Source organism: Ovis aries, chromosome 4 (assembly GCF_016772045.2).
Source record: "Ovis aries strain OAR_USU_Benz2616 breed Rambouillet chromosome 4, ARS-UI_Ramb_v3.0, whole genome shotgun sequence".
In the NCBI taxonomy this organism is placed as follows: Eukaryota; Metazoa; Chordata; class Mammalia; order Artiodactyla; family Bovidae; genus Ovis; species Ovis aries.
In genome coordinates, this window is record NC_056057.1 from 105749812 (window position 1) to 105769236 (window position 19425).

A 19425-nucleotide genomic window follows, 5' to 3' on the forward strand; every position below is an offset into this window, starting at 1 on the left:
GGAGCAGAATAACTTTCACGCTCATATTTCAGTAACCATGGGGCTGAAGAGATGCACATGTGAAGCTCTGGGCAGGCCTGCGTCTCCAGGTCCCATATGGATGAGCCGCTTCATTCATCGTGCTCTGTAAGGATGCTCTTCCTGCCCTTCCTGAGATGAATGACTTTGGGAAGGGCTGGCCTCTGTGTCTTCAACCTCTTCCCCTTGCTTCCTCCTCCAGGAATGTGTTAACACAAAACAGAGGTTCATCTTGCTCGGCCCTTGTTCTTTACAGGTGTGGCCTCTCTCCTCGCCTGGCTTTCTCGTCTTTTTCACCCTCAGTGCACTTTGAGGCCCTAGCCACTGGGTTTTTCTCCAACTCCCATGCTGGGGTCACTCCTCTCCTTCTCTTTGAAAATGTCACCTCCTCTGGCTTTGGGGGCACTGTCCTCTCCTGGCCTGCTTCTGGCTTGTTCCTTTCCTCCTCTCCAGCACTAGCTTTTCTTTCTCAGCCCATGTGAGTGCTCTCCAGGGTACCACTTCTTTTTCTTTCCCTCCCTGTCCCCTTGAGCCATCTCACGTCCATGACCGATTTTGGCCTTGATGGTCACAACCTATTGCACTGGGAATCTCTCATTCAGATCCTCCACCCAAACACCTCACCTGTCGCATATCTCTGCTTGGAGGTTCCATAGGTCCAAAAGAACCTGTTTTCTTTTTCTCCCAGGCATTGCTCTTTCATTTTCCTCCATCTCGGGAAATGACCTCACTGCCTCCCTACTTGCCCAAACCAGAAACTTGGGAGTCATCCTTAGAGATCTCTTCATTCTTGCCCTACTCATCGGAGCAGTGAAGCCACTTTTCCTCCTGATACTTTTCTGCCCATCTCCCCACGCTATTCCAATACTGCTGCTGTGGTGAGGTCCACATCACCTGTGTTCTTGTAGCATTCCCTGGTCTCTAATCTCATCTCCTGTCAATGCTTTCCATTCAGAGTGATTTTTCTTAAATGTAAATCTAATCATGTTATCACTCTGCTCAAAATTCTTCAGTGGCTCCTCCCAGCCTGTCAATCATGAGAGGTCCGTGATAAGGTCATCTTGGCGTGTGAGGACTCACAGGTCTGATACCATTCCCCACCCCCTAGCCCGCAATCTGCCCATCTCATCCTTTTGCCTGCTTCTCTCCAGCTTGATCTCCTCCCGCTCTGATGAAGGACTCCTGGTCTCTAAACAGGCTAAACTGTTTGATACTTGAGAGCCTTTGATAGTGAAGCTTCTTTCTTTGCCTAGAGCCTCTGTCCCTGGTTATGCTGCTGCTGCTGCTGCTGCTGCTGCTGCTGCTGCTGCTAAGTTGCTCCAGTTGTGTCCGACTCTGTGCGACCCCATAGACGGCAGCCCACCAGGCTCTGCCGTCCCCGGGATTCTCCAGGCAAGAACACTGGAGTGGGTTGCCATTTCCTTCTCCAATGCATGAAAGTGAAAAGTGAAAGTGAAGTCGCTCAGTCGTGCCCGACTCTTAGCGACCCCATGGACAGCAGCCTACCAGGCTCCTCCATCCACGGGATTTTCCAGGCAAGAGTACTGGAGTGGGTTGCCATTGCCTTCTCTGGTCCCTGGTTATACCCACCCGCAACTCAGCCTGGCCTGCACCTGCTTTTCGTTTAGGGATCAGCCATGGGCCTCTCCTCCTAGTCTTGCTTGGGTTCCATCACCTCTGTCTCCCAGGGAGAATTGCCTTCTTCCTCCTTAGCTGTCTGTCACACAACAGACGTCTTCCTAGCACCAGTGACATTTTGTTTCCCCATATGTTTCCCTCCTTTTTAAGACTATTTTTGAACTACTTATTATTCATCTTTTATCTGCAGTGTTTTGCATAATGCATGGTCCATAATAGGTATTTAATACATAGTTATTGGATGAATGAAGGTTTATTTCCGTTAGTGCAGTCAATCTGGAAGTCTTATTTAACAAAGAGCCATAATTTCACTGGACTAGGGAAACTCACTATTAAAAGGAAACCTGCTGTGAGTTGCTCTGTAATGCATATGATAAACTTTGATTTATTTCTTTTGTTAAGGTTTGTATTTTCTTAAAGTGCCCATATCTCTGATTCACATGAGGAGATTTTCAAGTGGGGATTAGTCCACGTATCCTGGACTGGACCTCTTCATTATGATCTTGCCCACTTTCTCTTCTTGGCATGCTTTTCTTAGTCTGGTCCTTCCCACCGCAGCATATTGGATACAGAGAAGGCTAGGTCCATTTCATTTTTTTTCTTTTAAAAAATATGTATTTATTTATTTATTTGGCTGCATGGGATCTTCATTACAGAATACAGGGTCTAGTTCCCTGACCAGGGACTGAACCCAGGCCCTCTGAATTGGGAGCGTGGAGTCTTAGCCACTGGACCACTAGGGAAGTCCCATATCTCCATTTCTTGTCCCCATCGTGGAGTACCTCTGGGTCTGGCATATGTGACCATTCCCTCAAGTTTCTCAGTGTTTATCACCAGGCTTGTCTTCAGGCTGTCTTATTAAAACTTCCCTCTCCACTGTTTACTAAGGGAAGCTTCCTCAAATCTCTTCTCATAGAGAGTTAGGCCAGATAACGGCCAGAAAATAGAGACTGTGTCTTTGTGAATGCCTCTCTGGTTCATACCTCAGTTCAATTTTCGTGACTTCCAGCTGGCGTGGGTCAGTGATGCTGGGTGAACAGGGTCAATATTTATTTCCAAGTCTCTGGTGCACTGGCCCCATTGTGGCTGGTGAGCAACATTGCTCATAGAAAGCATACATCCTCTACAGAATGATCTGGGGATGGAAAGACACCATGGCCAACCAACCCATCTTTGCTTGTGAAGACCACTGCGTCCCAGCTCGACAACGGATGAGAGACGCTTTTACTCTCCATGTCACTGGGAAGTGAATTCTCTTCCCAAACAGCAGTGACTGCCGTTCAGGCTGGTCATCTCACAGGGAAGGTTTTGAGAACTTCTCCTTTAGCTATGTGATTTACTAAGGGCAGACCACTGGGGTCATTTGGATAGTAGAATAATTTTTTTGTTTTTCAGCAGACAAATATACATCTGGCTACATTGCTTGGCTCTCTAACTAAGCCGAATAAATGATTCTTATCAAGGAAACATTTTCTTTGACCACTGTATCTCCTGGAGTTATATTGGTTAAGTCTATGCTGAGTTTAAACTAGAAAAAATGATTTCCAGAACCCTCTGCCTAAGTTGCATAAAGCACCATAGACCAAAATTCAGATTGTACATTCAGTAGTAACCATTGGGTACTAAACACTGAACTTGCATTTTGAAGAGCTAGATTAATTGTAAAAGCTGATTATAAAAAGTATAAGTGATCTATGCAGCAATGCGAGTTTTATAAAATGGAGGGTCGCCTTTACCCTAGTAAATCGTCTCTTGTCATAAATGCTTATTTTAAAACCTATAGGAATCCAGAGGTTTATTTCAAACTGGAGGGTGGCATCCCATCTTTTGGGGTCAGCAGAGTTGTTGCCATTTCAGAAAAGGACGTTTATCTCCTGTGCCGGCAGCACGCCGGTATCAGCTTTTATTACACATATCCGTAGTGGTGTGGTGGCTGGCTGGGCGCTTGCAGATCAATAAAAGCTGCTAAAAAGGGGGATGCATCAGAGACCATAATGGCTCCTTCACAGAAGATAGATCATCTCCAGGTAGTGAAGTGCACTCAGGAGCAACAGCGATATCCCTGTACTGAGCTCCTTATTATTTAGAAAAGAGAAACGGACTTTCTCAAGGTGGTGATTCCTATGATGCAGACCTTAACATGCTAAACATACACGCCAAGAGAGCTTCTGTTCCAAACGGATTCAGTTTGTTTAAGTAGAAGAATTTCTTGGTGGCGAAATACAGAATTGATTCTCTTGGCCTCAAACATGACTTGATGGTAGTTATTCTGCAGCTTGGTTGTCCTGCTAATTTTTAAAAAGTCCTCTTATGATGTGAACACTGATTTTTAAGAGACTCAGGTGGGCTTCAGTACAGCATCCGTGACGTGTTGGGAAGATTAGTGACCCTAAACACAAAGTGATATGAGTTTGAGAGCAGTGGAAACTTCCAGAAGACAGTACAGAGTTCCTTGGCTAAAGTTCTTGACACATGGAGTCAAGGTTTTGTTTGAGCTGAGTGTACTTATATGCAGGTGGGTCCCTAGGGAATGATGTCAGAGAGGATGGTGACTTTTTCTAGGATGTGTGAGTGATAATTTCTACTCTGTGGTTCTCCTTCCTGATGCCATGAGTAAATTACACAAATTATATATTCACTTATTCAACACATATTTGGTGAATACTTACATATCAGGGTTTGTATTAGGAGCTTAAGGTACAGTGTACTTAGTCGCTCAGTTGTGTCTGACTCTTTGTGGTCCCATGGGCTGTAGCCCACCAGGCTCCTCTGTCCATGAGGATTCTCCAGGCAAGGATACTAGAGTGCGTTGCCGTGCCCTCCTCCAGGGAATCTTCCCAACCGAACCCAGATCTCCCACACTGCTTGTGGATTCTTTACCGTCTGAGCCCCCAGGGAAGCCCTGGGGTACTGTAGTGAACCAAGTAGGGCACCAGCCCTAACGTGGGAGAAACAGCTAGCATGTTGGAGAAATTACAGTGTTGGAAGAATGGCTGAGGTTGGGGGAAGGGATGAAGGGGAACACTGTCGTAGGATCCGATGTCAGCGAAGAACCACCTCCTGTAGGGTTTGAAGACATAGGATGGCATGAGATGGGAAGCCTCTGAGAAGAGGATTGGCATAATTAGACTAGAGTTATGGTTTAAAAGGATCACTTGGGTTGCAAAGTTAATAACATTACAGTGGGGGTACATATGGAATCAGGGAGACTAGCCCACATAGAGGGTGGCTGGAACTAGAGCAATGGGAGAAGAGACTGGGTTCTGGATATATTTAGAATGAAAAAGTGTCAGGATTGGCTCATGGATCAAATGCAACCTGGGTGAGAAAAAGAGAAGTCAAAGATGGCATCAAAGTTTTTAGCCTGAGTAGCTGGTAGTGTGGCGTGCTTACACGCTAGATTGCTTCAGTCGTGTCCCACTCTTTGCCACCCCATGGACTGTAGCTCCTGGCTCCTCTGTCCATGGGATTCTCCAGGCAAGAATCCTGCAGTGGGTTGCTGTGCCTTCCTGCAGAGGATCTTCCCAACCCAGGGACTGAGCCTGCCTGTCTGTGTCTCCTGCTTTGGTGATGGGTTCTTTGCAACTAGTGCCACCTGGGAAGCATGGCGTTGCCATTAAATATGATGGCCAGGGCTGGAGGAAGACCTTGGTTTGGGAATCCATTCTTTTGGACATGATAGTGTTTGAGATACCTTTTGAATGTTCAAGTGGAAATGTTTATAGCTAATTGGATATATGGTCCTGGGTTCAGGGGAGAAATCTCACTTGGGATGTAAACTTAGGAGTCATCAGCTAGCTTATGGTATTTTTAAAGTCATGAGACTGAATGAGATCACCTAGAGAGTGAGTGTAAACAGAGAAGAGAGGAGGTCTAAGGGTTGAATCCTGGGGCTTTATAAACCTCGGGGAGATGAGGAGGAGTTGGCAAAAGACATCAAGGAGGAACAGCTAGTGTAGTGAGAGAGAAATGAGGACAGTGTGGCATCCTGGAAGCCAGATAAAGGACGTGGTTTAAGGAGGAGGAGGAAGTGATCAACAGTGTGCAAGGCCGCCCGTGAGTCCAGTAAGATGAGGCTGAGACTTGAACTTTGGCTTTCACAACATGGAAGTTAATTGATTCTGGTGGTAGATTCAAGAGTAAAAGAGAGGAGGGGAGGAATTGAAGACAGTGAGTTTAGACAACTTTTTTTTTAAATTTTAAAATTTATTATTATTATTTTTAACTTTACAATATTGTATTGGTTTTGCCATATATCAACATGAATCCACCACGGGTGTACATGTGTTCCCCATCCTAAACCCCCTCCCACCCCCCTTCCTGTACCATCCCTCTGGGTCATCCCAGTGCACTAGCCCCAAGCATCCTGTATCTTGCATCAAACCTGGACTGGCGATTCGTTTCTTATATGATATTATATATGTTTCAGTGTCATTCTCCCAAATCATCCCACCCTCCCCCTCTGCCACAGAGTCCAAAAGACTGTTCTATACATCTGTGTCTCTTTTGCTCTCTTAAAAGGGTTTTCCATGTAAAAGTAAGGAGAGAAAAGGTAGCTGGACTGAGAAATTTAGACTAAGACAGACTTAAAACTTTTTTTTTATTAGAGAAATACTAGCATAATTGTAGGCTGATGGGGACTCAGTAGGTAGGGACAAAACTGATGATACAGGGAGAAAAGAAGGAAGACCTGCGGGAGCAATGCTGGAGAAGGTTGAGGCAGAAAGGAAGGCAGAGATAAGAGTGAAAGGAAGGGATGGAGCCCGGGAAGAAACACATGTTTTAGGGGAGTAAGTAAAAATCTGAGATGATCATTAATTTATTCCTTTTTTTCTTAAAGTATAGTTGATTTACAATATTGTGTTTTAGGTATATGGCAAAGTGATCATATATACATATATATATGTGTATATACATATGTATATTCCTTTTTAAAATTCTTTTCCATTATAGTTTGTTATAAGATATTGAATATAATTCCATAGGGAATTGCATATAGTATAATATATTATACAGTCAATCCTCGCTGTTTTCCTGTTGTGTATACAGTACTGTGCATCGTTAATCCCCTACGGCAAATTTATTCCTCTCCCCCCACCCCTTTCCCCTTTGGAAAGCATACGTTTGTTTTCTATGTCTGTGAGTCTGTTTCTGTCTTGCAAATAAGTGCATTTGTACTATTTTTTAGATTTCACGTATCAGCGATAGGTGGTGCTAGTGGTGAAGAACCGGCCTACCAAAGCAGGAGGCGTAAAAGACGTGGGTCTGATCCCTGGATTGGTAAAATCCCCTGGAGGAGGGCATGGTAATGCACTCCAGTGCTCTTGCCTGGAGAATCCCATGGACAAAGGAGCCTGGTGGGCTATAGTCCATAGGGTCGCATGGCATCGGACACAACTGAAGTGACTTAGCACACACATATAAGTGATGTCATATAGTATTTGTCTTTGTCTGACTTACTTCACTCAGTATGATAATCTCTAGGTCCATCCATGTTGCTGCAAATGGCATTATTTCAGTCTTTTTTATAGCTGAATAATATTCCACTATTTATGCATACCGTATCTTCTTATCTATCATCTGATAATGCACAGTTAGGTTGCTTCCATGTCTTAACTAGACTAAGTAGTGCTGCTATGAACATTGGGCTGCATGTAACGTTATGAATAAGAGGTTTTGTCTTTTCTGGATGTATGCTTCGGAGTGGGACTGCTGGATTATATGGTAACTCTATTTTTAGTTTTTTTTTAAGGAAAACTCCACACTGTTCTCATGGTGGCTCCACCAATTTACATCAACAACAGTGTATGAGGATTCCCTTTTCTGTACTTTCTCCAGCAATTATTATTTGTAGGCTTTTTGATGATGGCCATTTTGATCCGTGTGAGGTGACACCTCCGTTATAGTTTTAATTTTCATTTCTCTAATAATTAATGATGGGTTGAGTAGCTTTTCATGTGCCTGTTGGCTGTCTGTATGTCTTCTTTGGAGAACTGTCTGCTTAGATTTTCTGCCCATTTTTTGATTGGATTTTTTTGTTATCAAGTTATATGAACTATCTGTATATTTTGGAAATTAAGCCTTTGTTGGTTGCATCATTTGCAAATATTTTTTTCCAGACTGTAAGTTGTTTTTTCGTTTTATGGTTTCCTTTGCTGTGCAAAAGCTTATAAGTTTGATTAGGTCTTATTTGTTTAGTTTTGGTTTCATTTCTTTTGCCTTGGGAGACTGACCTAAGAAAACACTGGTACAATTTATGTCAGAGAAGGTTTTGCCTCTGTTCTCTTCTAAGAGTTTCATGATGTCATGTCTTACATTTAAGTCTTTAAGCCATTTTGAGTTTATTTTTGTGTCTGGGTGTGAGAGAGTGTTGTGACTTCACTGATTTACATGCGTCTGTGAGACTTTCTTGATGCAAGTTATCTATCTTCTTGCTCACACTACTTGTGAGATAATGTGGGCCAAGAGCTTTAGTCTTCTTAGAAGAGAGTTTTTATAGCACGTCGGCATCTTGTTGGCATTGAGCATTTAATGGAAGTTTTCTCTGAAGAAAGCAGGATTGGAGAGTGGACTACACTCTGGTAATGCATGTTGGTTTGCTTTTTGCTTTATAGAAAGGAACTGGTCAGGGTAGCCTGTTTTAGGCATCAGCTGGTTGGTGATTGGTTGGACCCTTGAGACATATTGCACTTAGGTGTTCACTGAGATGTGTTGTGTTGTGTCTTGAAGTATGGTACTCTGAAAAGTTCAAAAGGTTTCAGTTTTAAAAGCTAGCACAACCCATTCTGGAACCTCTTCTACTAGCTGCTGTAGTGATCTTTAACAAACAGTTTCTGCAGTATTTTCGTTTAATAGCATCACTTTAATTAGGATCTTAGTGTGCTTTGGTGCTGATGACATTCAAGTCATTTTTGAGATAAAGCTGCTTTATTTTCAGGCTGAATAGACATATTCTTGCCTTGTCATGCTAAAAATGCTGCACTGTGTCTGCATTTCAGAGCCACTGATTAAATGAGTGAAGACCTATGGTGGTGTGGAATTCGTCTTCTTTGTCTATTATACTGTAAGTTTCTCTGGAAAACAAAGCCCAAGAACTTCTGGGAACCTCTCAGCTACAAATATTTTCTATGATTAGTGTAGGAATTTAAGTCACAAAATCTTCCTTTCTTGGGGGAAAAAGAATGCATCGAATTATATGTCTGCGTGTGTTTTGAGAAGATATGAATATATTGAGCTTCCCAGGTGGCGCTAGTGGTAAAGAACCTGCCTGCCAATGCAGGAGACGTAAGAGACATGGGTTAAATCCCTGGGTCAGGAAGACCCCCTGGAGGAGGGTGTGGCAACCCACTCCAGTATTCTTGCCTGGAGAATTCCCATGGACAGAGGAACCTGGAGGGCTACAGTCCATAGGGTCACAAACAGACGGACAGGACTGAAGTGACTTAGCATAAAAACACACATGGATATCATTAGTCTCTTTGATTTCTTCTTTGGAGATTGTAAAGACTCAAAAATCTAAGAAAAACTGTAAAAGTTCTAGAAACAAAGAGTAACAGGTGCAAGTTAGGGGAGCAGGTGGTGTATAATTTCACCTTTGCCTCCTACTCAGAAATAGAAGGGAAATCAGGTCCCAATTTGGAAACCATGTGAGAAATGTCACTCATTGCTACCTAAAATTGCACATAACTTTTGTTTTTTTTTCTTTACCCTTCTGGCTTGTGGCTGGGAGTATTTTGGTTCCATCTGGAAGCAAGTAGGTTCTGAATTTCCACAAAATGTCTTTCAGGGTGTATGCCATGACCAATTTTATTTTTTCAAGCTCTTATAAATTTCTAAGCTTATCACATTTTTCTATTTGGTTATTGCCACTTTGTTTCACAACTATCACAGTAATAGGTTTATTCAAAGGATGCTCTCCTCCCTAATCTTCTGTCACTTACTTTTCCTCTCTCTTTCAGTAGCTGCTTATTCTCTCATATATACCTTTTCATCAGGACTTTTGTTTTTTACTGAACCGTCACCAGTATGTAGGGCATGTGATTATTTTCATCATTTTGCATATGAGGCACTGGAGACAGAAAAGTTTATCATCTGTTGCCTGAGTAGCAAACAGTGAGGACATACCTGGACTATTGCTTTTTTCCATATTCATTCAACCACTACACTCCAGGATACTGCCTCGTAGTGCTGGGTTGAACTGGGGATGTGCCTGTGTATTCTCCTGTTTTGTTCTCCTTCATCATTGCATCCGTGTGAAGGGAGGTGCAAGTGCTGATGGTAGCTCTAGGCAACCAAACCATATCTCTCCACTTGCCTTGACAGCCTCAGACTTGGTATCCAGAGTTGAAGAATCTCAGGACTACATTCTGTACAACATGATTAGCCTCTTGGCAAGATTCTTGCTCTGGCTCTTTATGATTGACATTTCCCCAGACTTGAGGGGAGAGTAGTTTTCCAGCTTAAATATTTTGTTACGCTATGCTTTCAGTTGTACTGTAGGTCAAATGATTGCCCATCCAACATAAAGTGACTGTTTATCAGATTTATCTCTTTCCTTGTGGGTGCACAGCCAGACTGTTCCCCTCCCACCAGATCTCTGCAGCTGGGTATGGCCATTTGACTGAGTTCTGACCAATGATATGCAGATGTAAGTGATTAATTTTGCCTCTATGTCTGTGCTATGACATCCTCCTGTGTTATCCCCTACTTTCTCCTGCATTTCTATTTGGATTCTCACTATTTGGATTATGTTGAAATTTGAGGATGAAGATGGTAAAGCCTCAGGAAGAATGACTGGAAATAGTAGTCTTTCCTGTCTTGCTGGCCAGTTGAATTTTAGTGAGCAAGAAATAGATTTCTTAGTTAAGCCATTGAAATTCTAGAATTTATGTGTTAAAGTGGCTAGTATTTCATTGTTTACTTATGTAGGTAATAACTTAGGGCTTCCCTGGTAGCTCAGATGGTAAAGGATGTACCTGCAATGCAGGAGACCCAGGTTCAGTCCCTGGGTTGGGAAGATCCCATGGAGAAGGAAATGGCTAACCTCCCCAGTATTCTTGCCTGGAGAATTCCATGGACAGAGAAGCCTGGTGGGCTACAGTCCATGGGGTCACAAAGAGTTGGATATGACTCAGCGACTAATACACAAACACATAATAACTTACTTAATGCATCCATTTTCAGCTCTAATATGGAAACCTGTCTTGAGACAACATATAAACTACATCTATATATCTACATCCAGGTTAACACAATAAATTCAAGATACTTCTACCAATATCAGCAGTACAAATAGAGTTTTGCTGCTAAGTCGCTTCAGTCGTGTCCGACTCTGTGCGACCCCATAGACGGTAGCCCACCAGGCTCCCCCGTCCCTGGGATTCTCCAGGCAAGAACACTGGAGTGGGTTGCCATTTCCTTCTCCAACAATAGAGTTTTACTCATTTATATATTCTTCTGTTCCCTGATAGCTCAGTTGGTAAAGAATCTGCCTGCAATGCAGGAGACCTTGGTTTGATCCCTGGGTTGGGAAGATCCCCTGGAGAAGGGAAAGGCTACCCACTCCAGTATTCTGGCCTGGAGAATTCCATGAGATTGCAAAGAGTCAGACATGACTGAGTGACTTTTACATATATGTTTATAACAAGATTTGTAGAAATAAAAGATTGAGTATTTTCCATTACTTTTTTCTCCAAATTTTAAAGTATTGTCAAAGATTGCTTAACTTAGATTTTTGATTATTATTTCAAAATTGAAGAGAACCAACTCACCTTGAGTCTTTTTGGCCAATGGAACTCCATGAGAGTCTGTCCATGGTCCTGAAAAATTTAGCATTGTCATTGTGTTAAATTTGCAATCGTCTCCTTCAAATCTCATCATTCTTAATGTGCGCAATACTTCTTCTTATAGAATGTATCCATTAGACAGTTAGTTTTCTTAAGCAACTAGGTGTTCCTTTTGTGTCAGCTTGCCAAAATTTTCTGCTTGTGACTTTCTGTTCTGATTCATCGACATTGCCAGAGTCCTTACTGCCAGTGTCCTTCTCAACAATATGAGTCTCTGACTTTTTCCCAGTCAGGAGCAGGCATCTCTCCAATTTATTGCATCTTTTATTTACTTGAAGTTAGAGTCTATGCCACTTGAAACGTTTAGTATTGAGAAACTTTCCCAGTGCAGATGGAGAATGTTCTTCTAACCCTTATCATGCTCATCAGATTAAAGTTTTAAATCCAAAGCTTATCAGGTTTGTCATAGCACAGTTAAAAAAGTAATTCTGATATCAACCCAATTTAAAAACAGGTAAAATGGGTTTATCTAAGCTTCTATTTTATACTTTACATGTAAAGTGGTTTATCTAGGCTTTAGTTGTAAATATCTTTTTTAGAATTTGAGTAGTAGCAGTGTAGGCCCTAGACTTATACTATCTCCAAGGTCTAACTTCACTGTGTAACTCAGAGCAAATTACTTAATTTTTCTAGATCGCAGTCTAAAATGGAGACTTTATTTTTAACCTACCTCATAGAGTAATTATAAGGATTGAGTGAGGTTATATAAGCAAAGATCTGAGGACAGTTCCTGGCACATAATGAGTGTTGTCTATGACCATATTTCAAACTTGCAAAAATAATAGAATGGATTAAACAAGATAAATTATATGTAGGTCTCTGTATTAGATAATTGCCAAAATGATCTCTGTTGCCAGAAGTACCTATGGGCAAGCACATATCTGGGTCTCCAGTTTTAAATTTCTTTAAGGCTTTCTGTTTATCTTTCAAGAGCAGATAATGTTTGCTCTTTTACTAACCCATCTTTGATCCAAGTGCTGGTCATCTTTATTTACAAAAGCAAAACCAAAATAAAATAAACAAAAAATCTGTGTAAAAATACCCTGGAACAACTCTTCAACTTTGCTAAAGCCAGCTTGAGCATACCATCCACAGCCGAACTGGAACTAGACGCAGCTGTGAAATTTGTCTTTGGAGACCCTTGTTTACCCTTTCAGAATCTTTTCCTCCCTTGATAGAATCCTGTTTTGTATCAATTAAAACATTAATCTGCCTTCCTTCTTATCATAGCTCTTCAACTGAGGAAAGCATCTGAGTAGGTTCTTTACTATTATATCAGTTGTAAATGACCAATCAAGTTCCACGCTTTGTCCTTCCCAGAGGAATGTGCTATAGATATGGAGATGAAGCCTTAAGCTAAAGGAATACATTTCTAACATGAAATTTTATTAATAACAACTAGATGGGATGAGTAGTTAGTGGTCATACATCCTTTCCTAACATCCTTATAAACTGCTACCCTTTTCCCCTTTCTTAAAAGTTTATACATTAATTCATTCTGAATTGAATTGTCAACCTCTGAATGAACTTTTATGTGGCTAGCAATTTACTGTTAAAGAACTGTAAGTGGAGGCCCTCAAAGAGGGTGGCAGATGAGCATAGAGCGCCCATACTCAGTAATGTGCCGGTCTCCTGACTGGGCATGGGAGCTTGATTTGCCCTACTGCAGATCTGTAGCAAATTTCAGTTTCATATGTACCAACTGTTATTGTCTTTAATCACATGTACTGATGACATTTAGTTGAAACACCACCATTCTAGGTTGAGTCAAAGCATGGGCTCCTTCTTCTAGCTCTGCCATTTACTTGAGGTCAATGGCCCCTTAGCTTTCCATTTTCTGTTTGTAAAAAGAAAATGTTTCCTCTTAATTCAGGCTGTACTCAGAATCACCTGGGCAGCATGCAGATTCCCAGACCTCAGCTCTCTAACTGCTAAGTTAGTATGTTTGAGTGGGCTAGGTGGTCTCTAATAAGACTGAGTTGGGAATTACTGGATGGGTCCATTTTTAAGGTCATTTGGGTCTTTTAAGTGAGCAATAATTTTTTCTCTGAAAGCTCTTAGTCTGTCCTCTCTTTAAGTGCAAACATTTACACACGTACTTTCTTCTTGTGAAGTATGAGAGATGCTAGCATCTTTGAAAACCTGCTTCGAGTGGATAATAAGCTAGATTTTGTGGGGAGTACAGGAGAAGTGGTCAGCCTCCTAGATATTCCTGATTTAACCCAGCTCCCTCATCATTATGTGGTTTGTTATTTCAGTTGACATAAATTTATAGAAGTTCCAAAACATCTACATTCGAACATGAAAATACAATAAGCATGCTCAACCAAATTGGAATTATTTTTAGACCATTCACTCTGAAGTTCTTCTTGTAGATATAAATGAGGGTTGGCTGCGTCTGCATGCATGCATAGTGCATGGCAATAAGCTGATTTTTTTGCATGGCTGGTAAGCTTATTTCAAAAGAAGCATTCCAAAAGTGTTTTGAGCAGTGGAATAATTATATCAACTGCAAAGGTAAAGCATTAAAGGGCTCTATAGGACAGTAAACTGAATGAGCACATTTTGTGTTTGTTTAAACAGACATATCTTTAAATAGTATGGCTACTTTATAAGTAGACACGTTCTGACTTAGTGTCCTCAAAGATCCTTTTCATGAATATTTGGAAGGGAGAAAAAATTGATTTCCATAGGCTTGATTAGGTAGTTTATAGGTTATCAAATAATCCTTTGAGATACGTTCCTTGGAACATTAGATAAGGCATCAAATTCTAAGTCCGTAACCTGCAAATCTGGGAAAAATTATTTTGGCTCTTTTGAACCTAATCTGAGTTTGGCAACAATCACTCCAAATCTGTTGCCTGTTGTCTAACTCTTGATTAATTAATTAATGAACTACAATAAAATGTTTCATGCAATCTTTCTGTTTTTTCTTTTAACTTTAAAAAACTAGAATAATAGATTTTTACCTCTTCCTATCTTTTTGCCTGTGTTCAGGTAGTAAGCAATGATTTCTTTAGCTATGGACCTCACTGCTGTTTAAGAGCGTTTGTGGAAATGGTTGAAGTTATTAACTTGTGTTTTCCCTTGTACGGTGGAGATGTCCTTGGAGCTTGAGGCCTAGGGTGTGTTAGTCACTCAGTCATGTCCGACTCTTTGTGACCCCATGGGCTGTAGCCCACCAGGCTCCTCTGTCCATGGAATTCTCCAGGCAAGAACACTGGAGTGGGTTGCCATTCCCTTCTCCAGGGGGTCTTCCTGACCCAGGGATCTAACCTGGGTCTCCTGCCCTGCAGGAAGATTCTTTACCATCTGAGCCACCAGGGAAGCCCCAGAGCTTGGGGCCTAGAGCGTGTTAGTTCTCTGAGGTGGGTTCTGGTGGCTTGGAAGCTGCTGTAATGGTAACAAGCCTGAAACAAATATGTCTCCTGATGTCTTAGTGTTTCCTTATGTTTTGTTTGGTGACTGATGTTTTGTTTTGAGAGACTGGTGGATGACAGAGAACTATCTAGAAATAAAAATATATTTAGCATGTTTTGATACAACCAACTCTATTAGGTATCAAATATTTTTGTTGTGGAGTTTAGTTTTAATGACCATATTACTAAAAATTATACTTCCAGCGTGCAGCCAGCGTACTTCACCTCTGTTTTTCTTCTTCTGGTTCCTGGATAGTGTATGTAGGAGTGTGTGTATTTGTGTGCATGTTGTGTGTGTGTGTGTGTGCGCACATGTGCCTCATGCCTTCCTATATGTCTGAGTGAGTTTTAGTTTTTCAGTAGGCTTTTTGGGGATGTTTGAGGTGAGAATCAGTGAAGAAGAGCAAGGGCCGTTGAAGAGTAATTGCTGCTTGATGGCAGAGCTAAAGCACTGTGAAGAGGTTAGCAACCCCTTTTTATTGCCTGCAATGCAGAGATTTTGTAATTAGTAGTTTCATTAGAGAGTGTGCATGACTATTAAATGGTTCAGGCAAACAAAGCATTCATTGTATTGGAAAATTTACTGTAATCAGATAGAAAAAGTACTGTTTTAGGGAATCATTTGTCAGGTTGAAGAAATCGTTTCAGTATTTGAAAATCTTTTCTTATTAAAAGGGTTTTTTTCCTCATAGTCTTTGAAATGTATACAGGTCAGTGTCTTAGTCCCTTTGGGCTGCTGTAGCAGCCATACCATGGACGGGATGACTTACCCATCAGACATGTATTTTTCACAGTTCTAGAGGCTGGGAAGTCCAAGATCAAGGCACTGGCAGCTTTGAGGTCTGGTGAGAGCCTGCTTCCTGGTTCAGACAGTCATCTTCTCACTGTGTCCTCACATGGTACCAAGATCTCTTTTATAAGGGCACTAATCCCTTTCACGAGGGCTCCACCATCATACCCAATCACTTCCCAGTACCATCTCATTGGGGGTTAGGATTCTGTATATGCATTTAGGGTGGGAGAGGCACAAACATTTAGTCCATAACATTCAATGTTGAAAACATGGTTACTTTGCTAGAGCTCTGCATTTATCATGCGTTATATCCTCTGAGTGGGGTTTCTTTACCTAACAGTGCAGGGCACATTTTATTCCATTGATAGAGGTTGACACATTTCTTGGGAGTTGGGATGGTTGTGTTTGGCAGTGGTGTTTGCCTGTTGCAGATTTCATTTTGTGAGCTCTCCTACACTGCTGCTATAAGGCCAACAGAAACGTGCTAGTTTCTAAGCATATGCAGGGTTCCTGGCATGGAAAAAGCTGATGGGGGTTTGCCCACACACCAACTGTCTCCGTTTAGGAGTAGCTATCCCTATTTTTTAACCATCTTCACACTTTGTCGATCCAGAGAGGTACAGTGTATTTTAATCAAGCCCTAAGGCAGCTTTGTGGCTAGGTTAATTATAACCCTCTCTTCTATTTGTACAGTGTTTTTCAGGCTTAAGAACATTTCTACTTATCACAGTTCCTTTGATTTTCTGAGCTTTCTGGGCGGTAGGCAGGGTAGGTGGTATGACCCCATTTTACAGAAGAGAAAGTTAAATCTGATGGCATTAAAGAAAATGTGTCCAGTTAAGTAGGTGGAGCCAGGACTCTGGAGTGTCCATCTGGAACTCTGTCCATCACAGCCTGCCACCTTTACTTCTATCCCCAGGGACAGCTAAATCCAGGAGCCAAAAGATGCCCAGAATAGCCTTCGTGCCGTTTGTGAGTTTCCTCTATGTTATATTTGCCATTCCCCCGCTACCTAGTTTTCTTTCAAATGGAGAGAGAAAAAAATGATCACTCCCCAGGTGGTGCCAGCTCATCTTTTCTGTGGACTTGGGAAGGCAGTGACCAGTCTAGACCTGCTGCATCACGTGGCATGGATCCTGGGGGCAGGAAAGAGAGGAGCAGTGGGTAGTGGACGTAGCTGGCCAGACTGGGTTGCAATGATAAAGCATTCAAACCAGCGTGCTCTGCAGTTTTCGCTCTCTTGTCTCCGAAGTCACGAATCAGCTGCCTCCAGAAACCTGAATGCAAGGATCACCTTTTGTTCAGTTTCCATCTTTCTTTCACTTTGGTGCTCGTGTAGCATCTACACATTATAATCTATTGATTTGCCTGTCTACCTTACCTGATAATGAATTCTTTGAAGGCAGGGACTATCTCCTCTGTCTATCTCCATTTCTGTCACCCTGCCCAGTATGTAGTAGGCTTTCTCTGAATGTTGGTTGAATGACTGATTGAACTTTCAGCGCTGGGCTCGAATGGAGGACTAGTGGTGTTGGCTTTCACGCAGCTTCAGGGGACAGAATTTGACTTGGAAGAAATCTGAATTCATGCAGTAATGAGGTGTGTTGTTTGAATTTGTACCATGCAATATGTTGTTCTGTTTATTTAATAACAGCATTGCTGACAGATTTCCTTTGAAGATTTATTGGCAGATTTTACTAACTGTATTAGTGTTGGAATTATGGATTTTCCCTTGTAAACCTCATCATAGCAAAGGAAAAAGGGGTGATTGGATTCAGATCCTTCACAGGTTGTCTGCATAATCACTGTTGAGAGAAGAGAGTCTTCCTTACCTGGTTATCAGACTAGAAACAATTGTCTTTGTTTCTTTCCATCCATCCCCGCCCTCTGCAATGCACAACCGGGAGCATATTCATGCATTTTTCAAGATCTTGCTACCAGTGTTTTAGTTGAATCTGAGTGAGGTCAGATATTGACCAGATTTGAGTGTAAAACAAACAGAATTCATGTTCCCCCAGTCTCCTGAGATGCAGGAAGAGCATCTGGGCAGATGGCATAGCCTTTGTCTTCTTACCTGGAGGCTCACAGGAAATGGGCTGTCTTGGTTCCTACTGTGGGGACAAAGGGGCCTTCATTGTCAGCCCATATTTTTTGCACAGTGAATCCAGGATGGCAGACCTCGGCCTCCAGTGGGGCTCACGATCGCCTTCCACTGCCCGCGAAAGCCTTAAAGGTCCTTTGCAGAGGGACGCATGTGCTGGTGGGTGTCGGGGAAGAACTGCTGTCTACCAAAGCCAAGGTCTTTTCTAGGTCTGAAGACACACTCAGATCTCCAGAGTTTTATTCTTCCTCTGTCCGTTGATCTATTTCTGCCATCTGAGCACCATCATTAATTGTCTCCACTCCTTTTTTTTACCCTTGCTTTCGTCATTACTGAGTTGCATCTATTATTCAGTATCTATGGGTTGTGTTCGTTTGCCAGGGCTGCATTGGGAAAGTAGACTGGGTAGTGTGACAACAGAAGTTTATTTCTCACGATTCTGGAGGCTAGAACGCTGAGATCAAGGAGCCAGCTCTGCTGGTCTCGCTCCTTGGCTTCTAGACGGCCATCTTTGCCCTGTGTCTTCACAGGGCCCGCCCTCTCCGGGTTGGCATCCTAGTCTCCTCCTCTTCCAGTGTTGTCCGCCATATTGGATTTGGGCCCGTCCTAGTCCCGGGCCATGCTGAGGTACCTGTGGTTAGGACTATAACACGTAAATTTGAGAGGACACAATTTTGTTTTTTAATTTAAATTTTATTTTTTTACTTTACAATACTGTATTGGTTTTGCCATACATTGACATGAATCCACCACAGGTGTACATGAGTTCCCAACCCCGAACCCCCCTCCCATCACCCTCCCCATATCATCTCTCTGGGTCATCCCAGGGCACCAGCCCCAAGCATCCTGTATCCTGTATCGAACCTAGACTAGCAATTCCTTTCTTACATGATAGTATACATGTTTCAATGCCATTCTCCCAAATCATTCCACCCTCTCCCTCTCCCACAGAGTCCAAAAGTCTGTTCTTTACATCTGTGTCTCTTTTGCTGTCTCGCATATAGGGTTATCATTACCATTTTTCTAAATTCCATATATATGCGTTAGTATACTGTATTGGTGTTTTTCTTTCTGGCTTACTTCACTCTGTATAATCGGCTCCAGTTTCATCCACCTCATTAGAACTGATTCAAATATATTCTTTTTAATGGCTGAGTAATGCTCTATAGTGTATATGTACCACAACTTTCTTATCCATTTGTCTGCTGATGGACATCTAGGTTGCTTCCATGTCCTGCCTATTATAAACAGTGCTGCGATGAACATTGGGGTGCACGTGTCTCTTTCAACTCTGGTTTCCTCGGTGTGTATGCCCAGCAGTGGGATTGCTGGGTCATAAGGCAGTTCTATTTCCAGTTTTTAAAGGAATCTCCACACTGTTCTCCATTGTGGCTGTACTAGTCTGCATTCCCACCAACAGTGTAAGAGGGTTCCCTTTTCTCCACACCCTCTTCAGCATTTATTGCTTGTGGACTTTTGGATCACAGCCATTCTGACTGGTGTGAAATGGTACCTCATTGTGGTCTTGATTTGCATTTCTCTGATAATGAGTGATGTTGAACATCTTTGCATGTGTTTGTTAGCCATCTGTATGTCTTCTTTGGAGAAATG

At 42.1% G+C, this 19425-nt stretch overlaps 1 protein-coding gene across 2 annotated transcripts in view; it reads left to right on the forward strand.

The window, feature by feature from the left end:
* The window catches only part of TMEM178B (transmembrane protein 178B), a 410618-nt gene that overhangs the window by 14446 nt on the left and 376747 nt on the right, over positions 1-19425 (forward strand). The gene's annotated exons all lie outside the window — the stretch shown is intronic.